This window comes from Bubalus kerabau, unplaced genomic scaffold, assembly GCF_029407905.1.
Source record: "Bubalus kerabau isolate K-KA32 ecotype Philippines breed swamp buffalo unplaced genomic scaffold, PCC_UOA_SB_1v2 scaffold_38, whole genome shotgun sequence".
Classification (NCBI taxonomy): Eukaryota; Metazoa; Chordata; class Mammalia; order Artiodactyla; family Bovidae; genus Bubalus; species Bubalus kerabau.
In genome coordinates, this window is record NW_026577892.1 from 2,595,811 (window position 1) to 2,617,471 (window position 21,661).

Consider the following 21,661-nt stretch of genomic DNA (forward strand, 5'->3'; position numbering starts at 1 on the left):
AGCTAGAAGTTAAAGGGAAGAATGACATGGGGAGACCAAGCGTTGGTGAGCAAGGCCCATAGCTTTATTTTCAACAGGGGCTTTTATACCCTAAGTTACACATAGAGGACAATAGGGGATGCAAAATCAGCAGTCTTTGATGCTTATCAAAAACCAGGGTTTCTTTCCTGCAGATTTATCGTATACAAATGGTTTAGGTGATTTACATCATCTTCTGGCCAGAGGCCTATTAACATTTTATGACTCTTGACAAGGACTTATCAACAAAGACTTATTTTCTCTAAGAGTAATTATTTTAAGGTTTGGCGCCATCCTCCGAAGATAAGATTACGTTCCTATAGGGTGGATGTGTAATGGGTTTACAAAGGAAAGAATTTACTACCTTAAGGGTCTAAAGTTACTAACACCAAGGCCACTACTTATTTTTTCTACATACCAACTATATTAATTAATGCACATTCAAGGATACAATTCAAGGGATGTGAAAACTTGGCAACAAACATTGGCTCATCAATGAAATCTTTTACTAGTTTTATTCTGACAGTTTCTAATTCTCTGAGAGGCTCTAAGCTATTTGAATAACTTAAGCTTCCCGTGCCTCTGGAGGCTGGGAGACTGTAAACAATCGTATGCATAGCTGTAGGTGTCCGGGTAAATTTGTCAGGCGAGTTAGAGAGCCATTTGAGGGGTTTGGATTTAAAAACTCCTAATTGCCCAGGAACTTTATTAATTGGAGCTGTAAGTTAACTCTTTGACAGAGAGAGTGAGATGGTGGTGGGGGACAGCCCTCAGTAAAGTCAGAGGCGAGAGCACAAAGCAATAAAGTAGGCAGACTCTGGTTATTGGGGGGTAGATGCTCGAGAATATCCGGGGGCACTCCCGAGGCTCGATCCCGCCTTTGCGTATGCCGAGCCCCCTTCCTCATGACCTTTGTCACGAGTGGAATGTCTCTCGCCGGCTCCCGGCACGTGGGGGTTTTCTCCCGAGGCACGACGAGGATCTCAGGGAGTCTCTCGTGCGGCGCCAGGGAAGTCAGGTCTCCATGCGCGTGGCGAGGGGGAGCGCGTCCTGGCTCTCGAGTCACGGGAGGGGACTAGGGCCTCGAGACGCGTTGAAGAAGGACTCTCGAGTTCTTTGTCGGGGGGCGGCGGGAAACCCTCGTTTCCCTCGCCTTCTGCCGGGGACCTTAGGGAACTTCCCAGGGTGCCTCTGAGAGGCGAGGGATCCTGTGGAGGTGGCGGGGCCCCTCGGGACTCCGCTGGGTCTGGCACAACGGAAGAGGGCCTCACCTCGAGGGGAGGCAGGAACCTCAGGCTTCCTCTCCGTTTCGGACTCCGACCGCAGGGTCCCTGCAGAGTTGGGACAGGAGAGTCAGGCCTCGTCTTGTCTGAGGAAGGGAACCCCGCTGGCCTCTCGAGTTGCTCAGGGGGTCTCAGGCCCCTCGTCGAGCTGTGTGTGGAACCCGCGGGTCTTTGCGGACGATGCACGGGGGTGGCAGTGCCCCTTCGTGTTGTGCCTTCACCCACAGGGTTGCCTTCGAAGAGGGGTCCGGGCCTCGGGTCCTTCTCAAGGGCGGACCAGGTAACCGGGGGCGTTCGGCATGTCGCACCACCCACGTGGCTCGTCTCGAATTTCCTCGTGAGACCGGCCTCATCCTGAGGTGCGCCGGGAAGGCCGGGAACCCCTTCCAGACCACGCAAGGGAATCACCTCTCCTGTCGCGATCAGAAGGGGAGAAGGGGCTCAGAGGAAGCGGTGTCGGGACCCTCGGTGTTCCCCTCGAGGGACCCCGGCGTGTCGGGGGACTTTTGGGGGTCGCAGGAAGGCTGTCAGGGACCGTTTCGCCCTTCAGGGCGGAACAGGGGACTTCCCTTGAGACGGCGTCGCGGGCAAGGGCCTCATCTTGCCAAGAGGTGGGAACCACGTGGTTTTTCTCGAGTTGCGGCGGGATTCTCGAGTTACGACGGGGATCTCAGCCTTCCCCTTGGGTTGGCCCTGGGAAGCCCAATCTTCCCCTCGGGTTGCGAGGGAAAGCTGGGGGTTGCGCTCGAGTCACTGCAGGGCCGAAGAGACCTCACCTAGGCGTGTGTCCGGGACCTAATATTCCTCTCCAGGGAAGGCAGGGATCTCGGGGTTGCACTCCAGGCTCCCCCGGGGAGTCAGGCCTCGTCTCGAGGGGAAGCCAAGGACTCCGCTCTCCTCTCGAGTCGCGACGCGGGACTCTTGGAGCCCCCTGAGCGGCCTCAAGGGAGTCCAGCCTCCTCTTCCGTTTGGAGAGAGGACACGGGATTGCTCTCCAGGCCATGCAGGAAAAGAAGGCCCTCGGCTCGCCAGGACAGGGGCATCTCAGGGGTTTCTTCGAGCTGCGGCGCCCGTGGGGGTTTTCTCCCGAGGCACGACGAGGATCTCAGGGAGCCTCTCGTGGGGCGCCAGGGAAGTCAGGTTTCCATGCGCGTGGCGAGGGGGAGCGCGTCCTGGCTCTCGAGTCACGGGAGGGGACTAGGGCCTCGAGACGCGTTGAAGAAGGACTCTCGAGGTCTTTCTCGGGGGACGGCGGGAAACCCTCGTGTCCCTCGCCTTCTCCCGGGGACCTTAGGGAACTTCGCAGGGTGCCTCTGAGAGGCGAGGGATCCTGTGGAGGTGGCGGGGCCCCTCGGGACTCCGCTGGGTCTGGCGCAACGGAAGAGGGCCTCACCTCGAGGGGAGGCAGGACCCTCAGGCTTCCTCTCCGTTTCGGACTCCGACCGCAGGGTCCCTGCAGAGTTGGGACAGGAGAGTCAGGCCTCATCTTGTCTGAGGAAGGGAACCCCGCTGGCCTCTCGAGTTGCTCAGGGGGTCTCAGGCCCCTCGTCGAGCTGTGTGTGGAACCCGCGGGTCTTTGCGGACGATGCACGGGGGTGGCAGTGCCCCTTTGTATTGTGCCTTCACCCACAGAGTTGCCTTCGAAGAGGGGTTCAGGCCTCTGGTCCTTCTCAAGGGCGGACCGGGGAACCGGGGGCGTTCGGCATGTGGCCCCACCCACGTGGCTCGTCTCGAATTTCCTCGTGAGACCGGCCTCATCCTGAGGTGCGCCGGGAAGGCCGGGAACCCCTTCCAGACCACGCAGGGGAATCGCCTCTCCTGTCGCGATCAGGAGGGGAGAAGGGGTTCAGAGGAAGCGGTGCCGGGACCCTCGGTGTTCCCTTCGGGGGAACCCGGCGTGTCGGGGGACTTTTGGGGGTCGCAGGAAGGCTGTCAGGGACCGTTTCGCCCTTCAGGGCGGAACTGGGGACTTCCCTTGAGACGCCGTGGCGGGCAAGGGCCTCATCTTGCCAAGAGGTGGGAACCACGTGGTTTTTCTCGAGTTGCGGCGGGATTCTCGAGTTACAACGGGGATCTCAGCCTTCCCCTTGGGTTGGCCCTGGGAAGCCCAATCTTCCCCTCGGGTTGCGAGGGAAAGCTGGGGTTTGCGCTCGAGTCACTGCAGGGCCGAAGAGACCTCACCTAGGCGTGTGTCCGGGACCTAATATTCCTCTCAAGGGAAGGCAGGGATCTCGGGGTTGCATTCCAGGCTCCCCCGGGGAGTCAGGCCTCATCTCGGGGGGAAGCCAAGGACTCCGCTCTCCTCTCGAGTGGCGACGCCGGTCGCTTGGAGCCCCCTGAGCGGTCTCATGGGAGTCCAGCCTCCTCTTCCGTTTTGAGAGAGGACCCGGGATTGCTCTCCAGGCCATGCAGGAAAAGAAGGCCCTCAGCTCGCGAGGACGGCGGCGTCTCAGGGGTTTCCTCGAGCTGCGGCTCCCGTTTGGATTTTCTCCCGAGGCACGACGAGGATCTCAGGGAGCCTCTCGTGCGGCGCCAGGGAAGTCAGGTCTCCATGCGCGTGGCGAGGGGGAGCGCGTCCTGGCTCTCGAGTCACGGGAGGGGTGTAGGGCCTCGAGACGCGTTGAAGAAGGACTCTCGAGGTCTTTCTAGGGCGGCGGCGGAAAAACCTCGTTTCCCTCGCCTTCTGCCGGGGACCTTAGGGAACTTCCCAGAGTGCCTCTGAGAGGCGAGGGATCCTGTGTAGGTGGCGGGGCCCCTCGGGACTCCGCTGGGTCTGGCGCAACGGAAGATGGCCTCACCTCGAGGGGAGGCAGGAACCTCAGGCTTCCTCTCCGTTTCGGACTCCGACCGCAGGGTCCCTGCAGAGTTGGGACAGGAGAGTCAGGCCTCGTCTTGCCTGAGGAAGGGAACCCCGCTTGCCTCTCGAGTTGCTCAGGGTGTCTCAGGCCCATCGTCGAGCTCTGTGTGGAACCCACGGGTCTTTGCGGATGATGCACGGGGGTGGCAGTGCCCGTTCTTGTTGTGCCTTCACCCACAGGGTTGCCTTCGAAGAGTGGTCCGGGCCGCGGGTCCTTCTCAAGAGCGGACCGGGGAATCGGGGGCGTTCGGCATGTGGCCCCACCCACGTGGCTCGTCTCGAATTTCCTCGTGAGACCGGCCTCATCCTTAGGTGCCCCGGGAAGACCTGGAACCCCTTCCAGACCACGCAGGGGAATCGACTCTCCTGTCGCGATCAGGAGGGGAGAAGGGGCTCAGAGGAAGCGGTTGCGGGACCCTCGGTGTTCCCCTCGAGGGAACCCGGCGTGTCAGGGAACTTTTGGGGGTCGCATGAAGGCTGGCAGGATCCTTTCCGCCCTTCAGGGCGGAAGAGGGGACTTCCCTTGAGACGGCGTCGCGGGCAAGGGTCTCATCTTGCCAAGAGTTTGGAACCACGTGGTTTTTCTCGAGTTGCTGCGGGATTCTCGAGTTACAATGGGGATCTCAGCCTTCCTCTTGGGTTGGCCCTGGGAAGCCCAATCTTCCCCTCGAGTTGCAAGGGAAATCTGGGGGTTGCGCTCGAGTCACTGCAGGGCCGAAGAGACCTCACCTAGGCGTGTGTCCAGGACCTACTTTTCCTCTCCAGGGAAAGGAGGCATCTCGGGTTTGCATTCCAGGCTCCCCCGGGGAGTCAGACCTCGTCTCGAGGGGAAGCCAAGGACTCCGCTCTCCTCTCGAGTCGCGACAAGGATCTGTTGGAGCCCCCTGAGCGGCCTCAACGGAGTCCAGCCTGCTCTTCAGTTTGGAGAGAGGACTCGTGATTGGTCTCCAGGCCATGCAGGTATATAAGGCCCTCATCTTGCGATGACCGGGGTGTCTCATGTGTTTCCTCGAGCTGCCGCGGCAGTGTGGGTTTCCTCACGAGGTACGATGAGGATCTCAGGGAGCCTCTCTTGCAGTGCCAGGTTAGTCAGGTCTCCATGCGCGTGAAGAGGGGGCGCGTGTCATGGCTCTCGAGTCATGGTAGGGGAATCGCGACTCAACACATTTTGAAGCACTCTTGAGGTCTTTCTCGAGTCATGGCAGAAAACCCAGGGTTCCCTCGACTTGTGCCTGTGACCTCAGGGAGCTTCTCATTGTGCCTCTGAGAATTCAGGGATACTGTGGAGTTGGTAGGGGCCTCTCGGGACTCCACTGGGTGTGGTGCAATGGAAGAGGGCCTCATCTCGAGTGGACGCAGGAACCTCAGGCTTCCTCTCCGTTTCTGACTCGGATCCCATGGTCCCTGCAGAGTAGGGACAAGAGAGTCACACCTAGTCTTCTGTTGAGGAATGGACCTTCGTTTGCCTTTCGAGTTGTTTACAGGATGACAGGCCACTTGTCGAAATGTCTGTGGGACCTGCGGGTTTTTCTGGACGATGCACGCGGGTGTCAGTGCCCCTTCATGTTGTGCCTTCATCCACAGGTTTTCCTTCAAAGAGGTGTGCTGGCATCGGGTTCTTTTCAAGAGTGGACCGTGAAATTGGGGTCTTTCGGCATGTGGCACCACCCACGAGGCTACGTCTCGAACTTCCTCATGAGACCGGCCTCATCCTGAGGTGCGCCCGGAAGGTCGGGAACCCCTTGCAGACAGAGAAGGGGAGTCGACCCTCCTGTCGCAATCAGGAGAGGAGAAGGGGTCAGATGAAGTGGTGCCGGGAACCTCGGTGTTCCCCTTGAGTGAGTCTGGTATGTCGCGGAACTTTTGGTGTCGCATCAAGGGTGCCAAGTACCGTTTCGCACTTCAGGATGGAACGTGGGACTTCTCTTGAGATGCTGTAGCGGACAAAGGGCCTCATCTTGCGATGACGAGGGAAGCACGTGGATTTTCTCGAGTTTCGGTGGGATTCTCGAGTTACGACGGGGAATTCAGGCTTCCTCTTGTGTTGGCCCAGGAAGTCTAATCTTCCATTCGAGTTGCCAGGGAGAGCTGTGGATTGGGCTCCATTCACTGAAGGGCAAACTAGACCTCATCTAGGCTTGTATCCAGGACTTAATGTTCCTCTCCATAGGCGACAGGGATTTGGGGTTGCATTCCATACTCACCCGGGGAGTCAGGCCTCATCTCGAGGGGAAGCAAAGGACTCCACTCTCTTCTCGAGCCGCGACAGGTATCTCTTGGAGCCCACTGAGTGGTCTTTGCTCTGTAGCAGAGCTCTAGTGTACATAAGCCTGTACATAAGTGAACACAGACATTCTGTGTGCATGTTGCTGCGTACCCAAAATAGGGCCACAAGGAGCCTCATGCTCTCCATGCAGCGCGGAAGCTGTGCAGCCACGCAGCAGCTGAAGAATCCAACCAATTGCTCTTTTCTTACCTCTGACAGAGCTCGCATTGCCGTAGCCCTTGGCAGTTTGGAAACACTGGACCCTAACCCCTCTCAAAGTAGGCCTGGGTTCTAGTTCGAATAGAAAGTTAATAGCGGAGCTGAGGACAGGAACGCGGCAGTCATTTATCACACGCTCCTGCAGCCTGCTACTACAGGGACACTAACGCTAGAAGCTAGGAATGTCTTTGCAAGGTGCGCAAAGGACAAGGGAGAACCTCGACCCTGACTCTAGTATTTCAGCCCCCTGAGCAGATCTGAGGTTCTCCCGCTGTAGAAGCTAACCCATTCCTTTCAAATACAGGCTTCCTAACACAGGGCCAGTTGGCTGCTTTCTCTTCCACGAAGCAGGCTTCCTTAACTTGCAAACTGCAAATTCCGCTTAACAGCCTGGAGGAAAAATCGCTTCTTGGAAGATTTTTTTCAGAGGCTGTATCCCCAGAGCTGGGGCCAAGCTAGGGGACCCATACTGGCAAGGGAAGGCAAAACCACATGCAATGTCTTTGCTCTGGAGGACAGCTTTGGTGAGCCTAAGTCTTTCAGGAATATTTCTGGCTCCAACAGAGTCAAATTCTGTGTGTGAAGCTGCACAGCCAAAATAGGGGAACAGAGAGCCTGATTCTCTCTGTGTAGCTTTGAAGCTGTCATTCAAACAACAGCTTGAGAATCCATACAATGCTCTCCCTTACTGCTAAGAGAATTCTCATTGCTGTAGTCCTTGACAGTTTGTAGAAATCCGCACCCTAACCCTTCTCCAAGTAGGCCTGGGTCCTAGCTCGGAACAACAGGCAACGGCGGAGCTGAGGCCAGTAAGGCACAAGTGAGGTCTCACACACTCTTGCAGCCTGATCGTCCAGGAGCAGTAAGGCCTCTTTTTCCCTGCAGGAGGCTCGCTTGCCTTGCCTCCTGTGAACTGCATTTCCCAGCCTGGGCGCAAAGCTGTTCCTGGAGATTTTTTCTCAGGGGCTGTTTCCCTGGAGCTGGGTCGGACCTCGGGGGCCCAACTCACAGGGGAAGACAAAACCACATGGACAGGTCTATGCTCTGTAGGAGAGCTCTAGTGAACCTCATCTCTCAGGAACATTCTTGGCTTCTACAGAGACACCTCTGTGCATGAAGCTACACACCCAACATAGTGGCAAAGGGAGTCTGATTCTCTCCGTGGGTGCTGATGCTTTGTGGCAAAGCACCTGCTAAGAATCCATCCGCATAGGCTTCCCTCACCTTGACAGAGGTCTCATTGCTGTAGTCCTTGGCAGTTTGGAAAGAAGCAGACCCTTACCCTTCACCAAGTAGGCCCTTGTCCTTGTTTGAATGGAAAGGCAGTAGCTGAGCTGAGGCCAGTAAGGCGCCAGTCAAGTCTGACATATTCCCGATGCCTGCTCCTTCATGGAAAATAACGTTAGAATCTGGGAATGTCTTTGCAAGGCTGGCAAAGGGCAGTCAGGAACCTCGACCCTGCCTCTGGAATTTCTATCTTCTCAGCGCATCCGGAGGTCTCGGTCAGGAGAAACTAACCCATTCCTTGCAAATATAGGCTTCCAAACACAGTCCGGTTGGCTGTCTCTTCTTGCCGAAGGAAGCTTGCTTATCCCACCTCCTGCGAACTCCGCTTCCCAGCCTGGGGGATAAGAGGTTCTTGGAGATCTTTTCTCAGAGGCTGTTTCCACGGAGCAGGGGCCGATCCCGGAGACCCACACGCACAGGGGAAGGGAAAACCGCATGGATAAGTCTTTGCTCTCTAGGAGTGCTCTAGTGAACCTCACTCTATGGGGAATGTTCTTGGCTCCAACGGGGACATCTCTGTGTGGGAAGCTGCATAGCCAACATAGAGACACAGAGACCTGATTCTCTCTGTGCAGCTTTGACGCTGTCGTTCAAACAACAAATTGAGAATTCACACAATGCTCTCCCTTACCACTGAGAGAATTATCATTGCTGTAGCCCTTCGCAGTTTCTGGAAATCGGCACACAAACACTTCTCCAAGTAGGCCTGGGTTCAAGTTCAGATGAACATGCAATAGCGGAGCTGAGGCCAGTAAGGCACCAGTCAGGTGTCACACACTCTGGCAGCCTGCTCCTCCAGGGACAGTAAGGCCTCTATTTCCCTTCAGGAGGCTCGCTTGCCTTACTTCCTGTGAACAGCGTTTCCCAGCCTGGGCGGAAAGCAGTTCCTGGAGATCTTTTCTCAGGGGCTGTTTCCCCGGAGTTGGGGCGGACCTCGGGGACCCAACTCACAGGGGAAGGCAAAACCAAATGGACAGGTCTATGCTCTGTAGGAGATCTCTAGTGAACTGCCGGGGTCCAGCCCCAGCTGATCCAGGGTATTCGAAGCAGAGACGGCGTAGGCGAGGGTCAGGGAACAACTGCTTAATTAAACATTAATTAAGGATATAAAGAGTAATAAAATGAGGATAGCTTAGTAGGAAAATTCAGTGGAGAAAAGAGGCTGAGTAGCTTGGTTTAGGCGGGGGACCAATAAAACTTCAAGACAAGAAGCTTGCACCACTTACGTAGGCCGCAGGCGTCCTTCCGTTCTCCCGAAGGAGAGGAGACACTGAGGCCTCCCCGGTCGGATCTTAGAAGCCCAGGCAAAATTAGTAAGCTTGGTGGGTTCCGCGCTCCAGATGGAGACTCAACCAGAGTGAGAGAGAGAGAGAGAGACATGGGGAGACCAGTATTTCGAGAAACTGATCCCAATTCTTTATTTTCCATGGTCTACTTTTATACACTGAGATGTTATGCCAAAGTCACGTGGGGTCAGCAGTCCTGACTTTTATCAAAGTCAGGTGCTTCATACAAAAGTATACAGAGGTCTTAGGGGTGTTACATCATCTTCTGGCCGGGGGGCCTGCTGACAATTTACGACCCTCTCCTTGTGACAGCGGTCAGTCAACCAGGACACTTATTTCTCCAGGGGTGATTATTCTTAAAACAGACGCCACCCAAATAAAGTTACATTCCTATAGGGTGAGGGTGTAGTGGGTTTTAGTTAAGGAAAGAATTTACTTAGCCTAAGGTCTAACGTGATTTATATCAAAGGTTAATACTTATTTCTTCTATATATTCATTAATGTGTATAAGGGCAGGGGATGTGGAGACTTAGCAGTAAACATCAGCTCAACAAATGAAAAACCCTTCACCAATATGATTTCTAATCAGCCCATTATACTTATACTAATAATTTTCTAACTTTTCTAAGGAACCTGTTTTTAGAAGGTTTAAAGCATCTCGTGCCTCTCATGGTTGGGAGGCTGTGAGCAATCACATGTGGCCGGACAAGCCTGTCAGGCAGGCTAGAGAACCTTCAGAGGAATTTGTAGGTTAAAACACTCTTGTCACACCCAGGGGTTTTTATCAACTGGAGCTCTAGGTTAACTCCTTCTCCGAAAGAGGTGGTGGGGGACAGCCCCCCGTAAAGTCAGAGGTGTAGGTGAGAGCACAAAGTAGTAAGGTAGGCAGGCTCTGGTTATGGGGGTAGATGCTCGAGGATTTCCAGGGGGACTCCTGAGGCTCGATCCCGCCTTTGCGTATGTCGAGCCTCCTTCCTCATGACCTTTGCCATGGGCGGAGTGCCTCACTCTGGCCCCCAACAGTGAACCTCCTCTCTCAGGAACATTTTTGGCTCCTATCGAGACACCTCTGTGTGTGTAGCTACACACGCAACGTAGGGGCAAAGGGAGCCAGATTCTTTCCGTGGGGTGCTGATGCTTTGTGGCAAAGCACCTGCTTGAGAATCTATCAGCTTACGCTTCCCTCGCCTTGACAGAGGCCTCATTGCTGTAGCCCTTGGCAGTTTGGAAAGAAGAGGACCCTTACCTTTCATAAAGTGGGCCCTTGTCCTAGTTTGAAAGGAAAGGCAAGAGCTGAGCTGAGGCCAATAAGGCGCCAGTCAAGTCTGACATATTCCCGAAGCCTGCTCCTTCATGGAAAATAACGCTGGAATCTAGGAATGTCTCTGCAAGGCTGGCAAAGGGCAGTCAGGAGCCTGCACCCTGCCTCTGGAATTACCGATTTCTAAGCAGATCTGGAGGTCTCCTTTAGGAGAATCTAACTCATTCCATCCATATTGAGACTTCCAACAACAGGCCGGTCGGCTGCCTCTTCGTGCCCGAAGGAGGCTTGCTTTTCCTGCCTCCTATGAACCCAGCTTCCCAGGCTCTGGGAAAAGCGGATATTGAAGATCTTTTCTCAGGGGTTTTTTCCATGGAGCTGGGGCCGAGACCAGAGACCCAATTGCACAGGGGAAGGAAAACCACATGGACAAGTCTTTGCTCTCCAGGAGACCTCTAAGTGAAACTTACTCTGTCAGGAACGTTCTTGACTCCTATGGAGACACCCCTGTGTGTGAAGCTGCGTACCCAACAAGGGGGCACAGAGAGACTGATTCTCTCTTTGCAGCTTTGAAGCTGTCATTCAAACAACAGCTTGAGAATCCATACAATGCTCTCCCTTACCTCTGAGAGAGTTCTCATTGCTGTAGCCCTTGGCAGTTTTTAGAAATCCGCACCCAAACCCTTCTCCAAGTAGGCCTGGGTCCTGGTTTGGATGGCCATGCAATGGCGGAGCTGAGGTCAGTAAGGCACCAGTCAGGTGTCACACATTCTGGTAGCCTGCTCCTCCAGGGACAGTAAGGCCTCTTTTTCCCTGCAGGAGTCTCGCTTGCCTTGCCTCCTGTGAACTGCGTTTCCCAGCCTGGGCGAAAAGCGGTTCCTGGAGATCTTTTCTAAGGAGTTGTTTCCCCGGAGCTGGGGTGGACCTCGGGGACCAAACTCACAGGGGAAGGCAAAACTACACGGACAAGTCTATGCTCTGTAGGAGACCTTAGTGAATCTCAAGTCTTAGGAACATTCTTGGCTCGTACAGAGACACCTCTGTGTGTAAAGCTACACACCGAACATAGGGGCACAGGGAGCCTGATTCTCTCCGTGGGGTGCTGATGCTTTGTGGCAAAGCACCTGTTTGAGAATCCATCCGCTTACGCTTCCCTCGCCTTGACAGAGGTCTCATTGCTGTGTCCCTTGGCAGTTTGGAAAGAAGCAGACCCTTAACCTTTACCAAGTAGGCCCTGATCCTAGTTTGAAAGGAAAGGCAATAGCTGAGCTGAGGCCAGTAAGGCACCCGTCAACTCTGACATATTCCCGATGCCTGCTCCTTCATGGAAAATAGCGCTAGAATCTAGGAATGTCTTTGCAAGGCTGGCAAAGGGCAGTCAGGAACCTCGACCCTGCCTCTGGAATATCTATCTTCTGAGCAGATCTGGAGGTCTCCTTCTGGAGAAGCTAACCCATTCCTTGCAAATAGAGGCTTCCAAACACAGGCTAGTTGGCTGCCTCTTCTTGCCCGAAGGAGGCTTGCTTTTCCTGCCTCCTATGATCCCTGGTTCCCAGCATGGGGGAAAAGCAGATCTTGGAGATCTTTGCTCAGGGGTTGTTTCCACGGAGCTGAGGTTATGCCCGGAGACCCACACATACAGAGGAAAGCAAAACTACATGAACAAGTCTTTGCTCTCTAAGAGAGCTCTAGTGAACCTCAGTCTTTGACGAACGTTCTTGGTTCCTACAGGGACAACTTATGGGGTCAGAGAGCCTGATTCCCTCTGTGAAGGTTTAACGCTGTCGTTCAGAAAACAGCTTGAGAATCCATACAATTCTCTCCCTTATCTCTGAGAGAGTTCTCATTGCTGTAGCCCTTGGCAGTTTTTTAGAAATCCGCACCCAAACCCTTCTCCTAGTAGGCCTGGGTCCTAGTTCAGAGGAACATGCAATGGCGGAGCTGAGGCCAGTAAGGCACCAGTCAGGTCTCACACACTCTTGCAGCCTGCTCCTCCAGGGGCAGTAAGGCCTCTTTTTCTCTGCAGGAGGCTCGCTTGCCTTGCCTTCTGTGAACTGCGTTTCCCAGTCTGGACGAAAAGCAGTTCCTGGAGGTGTTTTCTCAGGGGTTTCTTCCTCGGAGCTGGGGCGAACATCGGGAACCCAACTCACAGGGGAAGGCAAAACCATATGGACAGGTCTATGCTCTGTAGCAGAGCTCTAGTGAACCTCATCTCCCAGGAACATTCTGGGCTCCTATAGAAACACCTCTGTGTTTGAAGCTATACACCCAACATAGGGGCAAATGCAGCCTGATTCTCTCCGTGGGGTACAGATGCTTTGTGGCAAAGCACCTGTTTGAGAATCCATCCGCTTACACTTCCCTCTCTTTGACAGAGGTCTCTGTGCTGTAGCCTTTGGCAGTTTGGAAAGAAGCAGACCCTTACCCTTCACCAAGTAGGCCCTTGTCCTAGTTTGAACGGAAAGGCGATAGCTGAGCTGAGGCCAGTAAGGCGCCAGTCAAGTCTGACATATTCTTGAAGCCTGCTCCTTCATGGAAAATAAAGCTAGAATCTAGAAATGTCTTTGCAAGGCTGGTAAAGGACAGTCAGGAACCTCGACCCTGCCTCTGGAATTTCCATCTTCTGAGCAGATCTGGAGGTCTTCTTTTGGAGAAGCTAACCATTCCTTCCAAATAGAGGCTTCCAAACACAGGCTAGTTGGCTGCATCTACTTGCCCGAAGGAGGCTTGCTTGTTCTGCTTCCTGTGAACTCCGCTTCCCGCCTGGGGGAAAAGTGGTTCTTGGAGATCTTTTTTCAGGGGCTATTTCAACGGAGTTGGAGCCGAGCCCGGAGACCCACACGCACAGAGGAAGGCAAAACCACATGGACAAGTCTTTGCTCTGTAGGAGAACTCTAGTTAACCTCAGTATGTGAGGAAAGTCTTGGATTCCACGGGGATACCTCTGTGTGTGGAGCTGCGTAGCCAACAAGGGGGCACACAGGGCCTGATTCTCTCTTTGCAGCTTTGAAGCTGTCATTCAAACAACAGCTTAAGAATCCATACAATGCTCTCCCTTACCTCTGAGAGACTTCTCATTGCTGTAACCCTTGGCAGTTTTTACAAATCCGCACCCAAACCCTTCTCCAAGTAGGCCTGGGTCCTGGTTTGGATGGCCATGCAGTGGCGGAGCTGAGGTCAGTAAGGCACCAGTCAGGTGTCACACACTCTGGCAGCGTGCTCCTCCAGGGACAGTAAGGCCTATTTTTCCCTGTGGGAGGCTCGCTTGCCTGGCCTCCTGTGAACTGCGTTTCCCAGCCTGGGCAAACAGCGGTTTCTGGAGATCTTTTCTCAGGGGCTCTATCCCCAGAGCTGGGGTGGACCTCGGGGACCCATCTCACAGGGGAAGGAAAAACCACATGGACAGGTCTATGCTCTGTAGGAGACGTTAGTGTGTCTCATCTCTTAGGAACAGTCTTGGCTCGTACAGAGACACCTCTGTGTGTAAAGCTACACACCGAACATAGGGGCACAGGGAGCCTGATTCTCTCCATGGGGTGCTGATGCTTTGTGGCAAAGCACCTGTTTGAGAATCCATCCGCTTACGCTTCCCTCGCCTTGACAGAGGTCTCATTGCTGTGTCTCTTGGCAGTTTGGAAAGAAGCAGACCCTTACCCTTCACCAAGTAGGCCCTGATCCTAGTTTGAAAGGAAAGGCAATAGCTGAGCTGAGGCCAGTGAGGCACCCGTCAACTGTGACATATTCCCGATGCCTGCTCCTTCATGGAAAATATTGCTAGAATCTAGGAATGTCTTTGCAAGGCTGGCAAAGGGCAGTCAGGAACCTCCTCCCTGCCTCTGGAATATCTATCTTCTGAGCAGATCTGGAGGTCTCCTTCTGGAGAAGCTAACCCATTCCTTGCAAATAGAGGCTTCCAAACACAGGCCGGTTGGCTGCCTCTTCTTGCCTGAAGGAGGCTTGCTTTTCCTGCCTCCTATGATCCCTGGTTTCCAGCATGGGGGAAAAGCAGATCTTGGAGATCTTTGCTCAGGGGTTGTTTCCACGGAGCTGGGGTTATGCCCAGAGACCCACACATACAGGGGAAGGCAAAACCACATGAACAAGTCTTTGCTCTCTAAGAGAGCTCTAGTGAACCTCAGTCTTTGACGAACGTTCTTGGCTCCTATGCGGACACCTCTGTGTGTGAAACTGCGTACCCAACATGGCGGCAGAGAGCCTGATTCTCTCTGTGCAGGTTTAATGCTGTCGTTCAGAAAACAGCTTGAGAATCCATACAATTCTCGCCCTTACCTCTGAGAGAGTTCTCATTGCAGTAGCCCTTGGCAGTTTGTAGAAATCTGCACCTAAACCCTTCTCCAAGTAGGCCTGAGTCCCAGTTCGGAGGAACAAGCAATGGCGGAGCTAAGACCAGTATGGCACCAGTCAGTTTTCACACACTCTGGCAGCCTGCTCCTCCAGGGACAGTAAGGCTTCTTTTTCTCTGCAGGAGGCTCACTTGCCTTACTTCCTGTGAACAGCTTTCCCCAGCCTGGGCGAAAAGCGGTTCCTGGAGATCTTTTCTCAGAGGCTGTTTTCTCGGAGCTGGGGCGGACCTCGGGGACCCAACTCACAGGGGAAGGTGAAACCACATGTACAGGTGAGCACTCTGTAGGATAGCTCTTGTGAGCCTCATCTCTCAGGAACATTCTTGGCTCCTGTAGAGACACCACTGTGTGTGAATCTACACACCCCACATAGGGGCAAAGGGAGCCTGATTCTCTCCGTGGGGTGCTGATGCTTGGTGGCAAAGAACCTTCCTGATAATCCATCCGCTTATGCTTCCCTCGCATTTACGGAGGTCTCATTGCTGTAGCCCTCGGCAGTTTGGAAAGAAGAAGACCCTTACCCTTCATAAAGTAGGCCTTTGTCCTACTTTGAATGGAAAGGCAATAGCTGAGCTGAGGCCAATAAGGCGCCAGTCAAGTCCGACATATTCCCAAAGCCTGCTTCTTCAGGAAGATAACTGTAGAATCTAGGAATGTCTTTGCAAGGTTGGCAAAGGGCAGTCAGGACCCTGCACACTGCCTCTGGAATTACCGACTTCTGAACAGATCTGGAGGTCTCCCTTAGGGGAAGCTAACCCATTCTTCCAAGTAGAGGCTTCAAAACGCAGGCCGCTTGGCTGCCTCTTGCTCTCTGAAGGAGGCCTGCTTTTCCCGCCTCCTATGAACCCCACATCCCAGCCTCTGGGAAAAGCGGATCTTGAAGATCTTTTCTCAGGGGTTGCTTCCACGGAGCTGGGGCCGAGCCTGGAGCCCCAAACGCACAGGGGAAGAAAAACCACATGGACAAGTCTTTGCTCTCTAGGAGAGCTCTAGTGAACCTCACTCTGTCAGGAACATTCTTGTTTCCTATGGAGACACCCCTGTCTGTGAAGCTGTGTACCGAACATGGAGACACAGAGTCTGATTCTCTCTGTGCAGCTTTGAAGCTGTCGTTCAAACAACAGCTTGAAAATCCATACAATGCTCTTCCTTACCCGTGACACAGTTCTCATTGCTATACCCCTTGGCAGTATTTAGAAATCCATACCCAAACCCTTCTCCTAGTAGGCCTGGGTCCTAGATCGGAGGAACATGCAATGGCAGAGCTGAGGCCAGTAAGGCACCAGTCAGGTCTCACACACTCTGGCAGCCTGATCGTCCAGGGACACTAAGACCTGTTGTGCCTTGCAGGAGGCTCGCTTGCGTTACCTCCTGTGAACTGCGTTTGCCAGCCTGGGGGAATAGTGGTCCCTGGAGATCTTTTCTCAGGGGCTCCTTCCCCTGAGCTGGGGCGGACCTCGGGGACCCAACTCACAGGGCAAGGCAAAACCATATGGACAGGTCTATGCTCTGTAGCAGACTTCTAGTGAACCTCATCTCTCAGGAACATTCTTGGCTCCTATAGAGACACTTCTGTGTGTGAAGCTGCATACATAACATAGGGGCACAGAGAGCCTGATTCTCTCAGTTCATTTTGACGCAGTCGTTCAGAAAACAGCTTGAGAATCCATAAAATGCTCTCCATTACCGCTGAGAGAATTCTCGCTGCTGTAGCCCTTGGCACTTTGTAGAAATCCGCAGCCAAACGCTTCTCCAAATAGGCCTGGGTCCTAGTTCGGAGGAACAGGCAATGGTGGAACTGAGGCCAGTAAGGCAACAGTCAGGTTTCACACACTCTGGCAGCCTGCTCCTCCAGGGACAGTAAGGCCTCTTTTTCTCTGCAGGAGATTCGCTTGCCTTACTTCCTGTGAACAGCGTTTCCCAGCCTCAGCGAAGCGGTTCCTGGAGATCTTTTCTCAGGGACAGTTTCCCCGGAGGTGTGGTGGACCTCGGGGACCCAACTCACAGGGGAAGGAAAAACCACATGGACAGGTCTATACTCTGTAGGAGAGGTTTAGTGAACCTAATCTCTCAGGAACATTCTTGGCTCCTATAGAGACAACTCTGTGTGTGAAGCTACACTCCCAACATTGGGGAACAGGGATCTTGGTTCTCTCCGTGGGGTGCTGATGCTTTGTAGCAAAGCACCTGCTTGAGAATCCGTCCTCTTAGGCTTCCCTCACCTTGACAGAGGTCTCATTGCTGTAGCCCTTCGCAGTTTCAAAGAAGAAGACCCTTACACTTCATAAAGTAGGCCCTTGTCCTAGTTTGAATGGAAAGGCAATAGCTGAGCTGAGGCCAATAAGGAGCCAGTCCCCTCTGGCACATTCCCGAACCCTGCTCCTTCATGGAATATAACTCTAGAATCTTGGAATGTCTTTGCAAGGCTGGCAAAGGGCAGTCAGGAACCAGCACCCTGCCTCTGGAATTACCGACTTCTGAGCAGATCTGGAGGTCTCCTTTAGGAGAAGCTAACCCATTCCTTCCAAATAGAGGCTTCAAAACACAGGCAGGTTGGCAGCCTTTCGTGCCCGAAGGAGGCTTGCTTTTCTCTCCTCCTATGAACCCCAGTTCCCAGCCTCTGGGAAAAGCGGGTCTTGAAGATATTTTCTCAGGGGTTCTTTCCACGGAGCTGGGGCCGAGCCCGGGGCCCAAAGGCACAGGGGAAGGCAAGACCACATGGACAGGTCTATGCTCTGTAGCAGACCTCTAGTGAACCTCATCTCTCAGGAGCATTCTTGGCTCCTATAGAGACACCTCTGTGTGTGAAGCTGCGTACCTAACATAGGGGCACAGAGAGCCTGATTCTCTCTGTTCATTTTGGCGCTGTCGTTCAGAAAACAGCTTGAGAATCCATAAAATGCTCTCCCTTACCACCGAGAGAATTCTCACTGCTGTAGCCCTTGGCACTTTGTAGAAATCTGCACCCAAACGCTTTTCCAAGTAGGCCTGGGTGCTAGCTCGGATGAACAGGCAATGGCGGAGCTGAGGGCAGTAAGGCAACAGTCAGGTTTCACACACTCTGGCAGCCTGCTCCTCCAGGGACTGTAAGGCCTCTTTTACTCTGCAGGAGATTCGCTTGCCTTACTTCCTGTGAACAGCATTTCCCAGCCTCGGCGAAGCGGTTCCTGGAGATCTTTTCTCAGGGACAGTTTCCCCGGAGGTGTGGCGGACCTCGAGGACCCAACTCACAGGGGAAGGCAAAACCACATTGACAGGTCTATGCTCTGTAGGAGAGGTTTAGTGAACCTAATCTCTCAGGAACATTCTTGGCTCCTATAGAGACAACTCTGTGTGTGAAGCTACACTCCCAACATTGGTGCACAGGGAGCTTGATTCTCTTCGTGGCGTGCTGATGCTTTGTGGCAAAGCACCTGCTTGAGAATCCATCCTCTTAGGCTTCCCTCACCTTGACAGAGGTCTCATTGCTGTAGCCCTTGGCAGTTTGCAAAGAAGAAGACCCTTACCCCTCATAAAGTAGGGCCTTGCCCTAGTTTGAATGGAAAGGCAATAGCTGAGCTGAGGTCAATAAGGAGCCAGTCCCGTCTGACACATTCCCGAAGCCTGCTCCTTCATGGAAAATAACTCTAGAATCTAGGAATATCTTTGCAAGGCTAGCAAAGGGCAGTCAGGAACCAGTACCCTGCCTCTGGAATTACCGACTTCTGAGCAGATCTGGAGGTCTCCTTTAGGAGAAGCTAACCCATTCCTTCCAAATAGAGGCTTCAAAACACAGGCAGGTGGACTGCCTTTTCGTTCCCGATGGAGGCGTGCTTTTCTCTCCTCCTACGAACCCCGGTTCCCAGACACTGGGAAAAGTGGATCTTGAAGATATTTTCTCAGGGGTTGTTTCCACGGAGCTGGGGCCGAGCCTGGAGACCCAAAGGCACAGGGGAAGGCAAGACCACATGGACAAGCCTTTGCTCTTTAGTATAGCTCTAATGAACCTCACTCTGTCAGGATCTTTCTTGATTCCTACGGAGACACACCTGTGTGTGAAGCTGCGGCCACAGAGAGCCTGATTACCCCTGTGCAGCGCTGAGTCTGGGCGGCTAAACAACAGCTTGGGAATGCAGCCTGGGGCGCTTCCCTTCCCTCTGACAGAGCTCTCCTTCGGTCCCTAAGCCCTCTGCAAGGAGGCATGGATCATAGGTGCAAAGGGAAAGGAAGAGCGGAGCTGAGGCCAGTAAGACGCCCGCCAGTCACGTCTCCCCCACTTCCGCAGTCTGTTCCTTCCCCTGCGCGAAAGCTAGAAGCTGGGAAGGGCTTGGCGAGGCTCGCCCAGGCAGAGCAGCCTCTAGGCCGGGGCTCTGCGATATCGCGCCTGGGTGCAGATCTGGAGCTCCGCCGGAGTGGAAGCTCATTCGGTCCTTCCCAATACAGGCTTGCAAGCACCCGATGGCGGCCTGACTCTATTCTCCCGCGTGCTGGGAGTGGGCTTCCAATCCAGAGCACAGAGCACTGCCTGGAGCTCTCTGCTCAGGGGCTGGTTCCCCTGCACTGGGACTGTGCTAGGGAGCCCAAAGGCACAGGGGAAGGCCCCAAACCACATGCACATGACTCTGCTCTGGAGCTGAGCTCCGGGGAAGCCCAGTCTGTAAGGCGGTTTCTGAACACAAACGGAGGAACACTCTGGCTGTGGAGCTCCCTCCCCACGACAGGGGCACTGGGACCCTGATTCCCTCCATTCAGCGCTGAGTCTGGGCTACCAAGCAACAGCTTGGGAATGCAACCTGGGGCATTTCCCTTCCCTCAGACAGAGGTCTCCTTGCGGGAGGCTTTCGCAGTTTGCACACCCCCGTGCCCTAAGCCGTCTGCAAGGAGGCCTGGCTCCTAGGTCCAAAGGGAAGGCAAGAGCGGAGCTGAGGCCAGTCAGGAGCCAGTCATGTCGCCCACACTCCCGCAGCCTGCTCCTTTGCAGGCGCAAACGCTAGAAGCTGGGAAGGTCTTGGCGAGGCTCGCCCACGCAGAGCAGCCTCTCGACAGGGGCTCTGTCCTATCGCGCCTGGGCGCAGGTCTGCAGCTCCGACGGTGTGGAAGCTCACTCGGTCCTTTCCAATACAGGCTTGCAAGGACCCGCCGGCAGCCTAACTCATCTCTCCCGCGTGCTGGGACTGGGCATCCAGGCCTGGCACAAAGCAATGCCTGGAGCTCTTTGCTCAGGGGCTGGTTCCCCTACGCTGGGGCTGTGCTAGGGAGCCCAAACGCACATGTCAAGGCCCCAAAACACATCCACACGTCTCTGCTCTGCAACAGAGCTCCGGGGAAGCCCAGTCTGGCAGGCGCTTTCTGGGCACAAAGGGAGGAACACTCTGGCTGTGGAGCTTCCTCCCCAAGACAGGGGCACTAGGACCCTGATTCCCTCCGTTTACCGCTGAGTCTGCATTGCCAAGCAACAGCTTGGGAACGCAGCCTGGGGCGCTTCCCTTCCCTCGGACAGAGCTCTCCTTGCGGTAGGCCTTGGTAGTTTGCATACAATGGGGCCCTAAGCCCTCTGCAAGTTGGCCTGGCTCCTAGGTCCAAAGGGCAGGCCAGAGCGGAGCTGAGGCTGTCAGGCTCCAGACACATCTCCCATACTCCTACATCCTGCTCCTACCCGGGCGTGAACGCTAGAAGCTGGGAAGGTACCTGGACCGTGCAGGGGCGGGGCAAACGCGGGCGGCGTGGGGCGGGAGTCAGCTTCTGGCGGGGGTGGGGGCGGGCTTCCCAGTTGTGCTCTCGGAGGTGGACACTGAGGCTGAAAACGCGCCTGGAGCGCGGCAGGGGCGGGGCTAACCCTGGCGGCGCGGGGCGGGGGTCGGCTCATGGGGGGGATGGGGAGGGGTTCCCAGTTGCGCTCTCGGGGGTTGCAACTGCGGCTGGGAACTCCCATTTCGTCCGCTCCTGGGTCCCCAAGGATCGCCATCCCATGGGTGCAGCGGAGGGCTGCGGACCACAGGTAAGGGAACTGGGACTGCGTGGAGCAGGGAACCAAGTATTCCGCCGTCTGTTGGCACATTCTCGGAGCTCCCCAAACTGGCGGTCGCAGAAAGGCCTTGCCTTTGGGGTCAAGGCCTTTACCGCTCCACCCCTCTGCTGAAAAATCTCAGAGTCTGCGCGGTTCTTCCAAGCAGCCTAGTGTCCGCTGGAAGTCCAAGGGACAGAACACTGAATTCTTGCCGGCTGGCCCAGCCCTGCTTCTGGCACTTTGTAAGCCAGCGGGCCCTTGAGCACCTGCTGGGATGGGAAAGGGAAGGGTCCACGAATTGCACCCTAGAAACTTAGTAGGGTGCATGGATTTCAAACCCTGGTGGCCGCCCAGGCAGCAAAGAAGGGGGGAGGGCACCTTGCTGCCCTTTCATGGCAGAATATGTGGTTGTCCAGCTGCGTGGGCCTTTTCATGAGGACACTGTGCAATAAAAGTTTGGTGTTTTGGAACTGAATAATTAGATCGTGTAAAAGCTTTAAATTATGTGGTGGTGTAATTAAAAAACAAAACAAAACAAAACCAAGCTCCAAGTGTTTTGCAAATGGAGGTTTAAATATTGAAGGACTGTATTCCTTGCACTGTGGCATTCTATCAAGAAGTGTGCAGGATTTTTTTTTTTTTAAGAAAAGTGTTCGAAGTGAGGGAAACAGGAAACCCAGAGGTGCCCCTGTATTTTGGGGAAGGCCTTAGGAGGTCACTTGGAAATGCTGCTGGCTGTGCGGGAGAGGGGCAGATGGGCTGTGCAGGCTTGTCCTTTGCATGGATGTTCTTGTGTGTGGAAACCCAGCTCGGAGCCATCTCCTGATGTGTAAG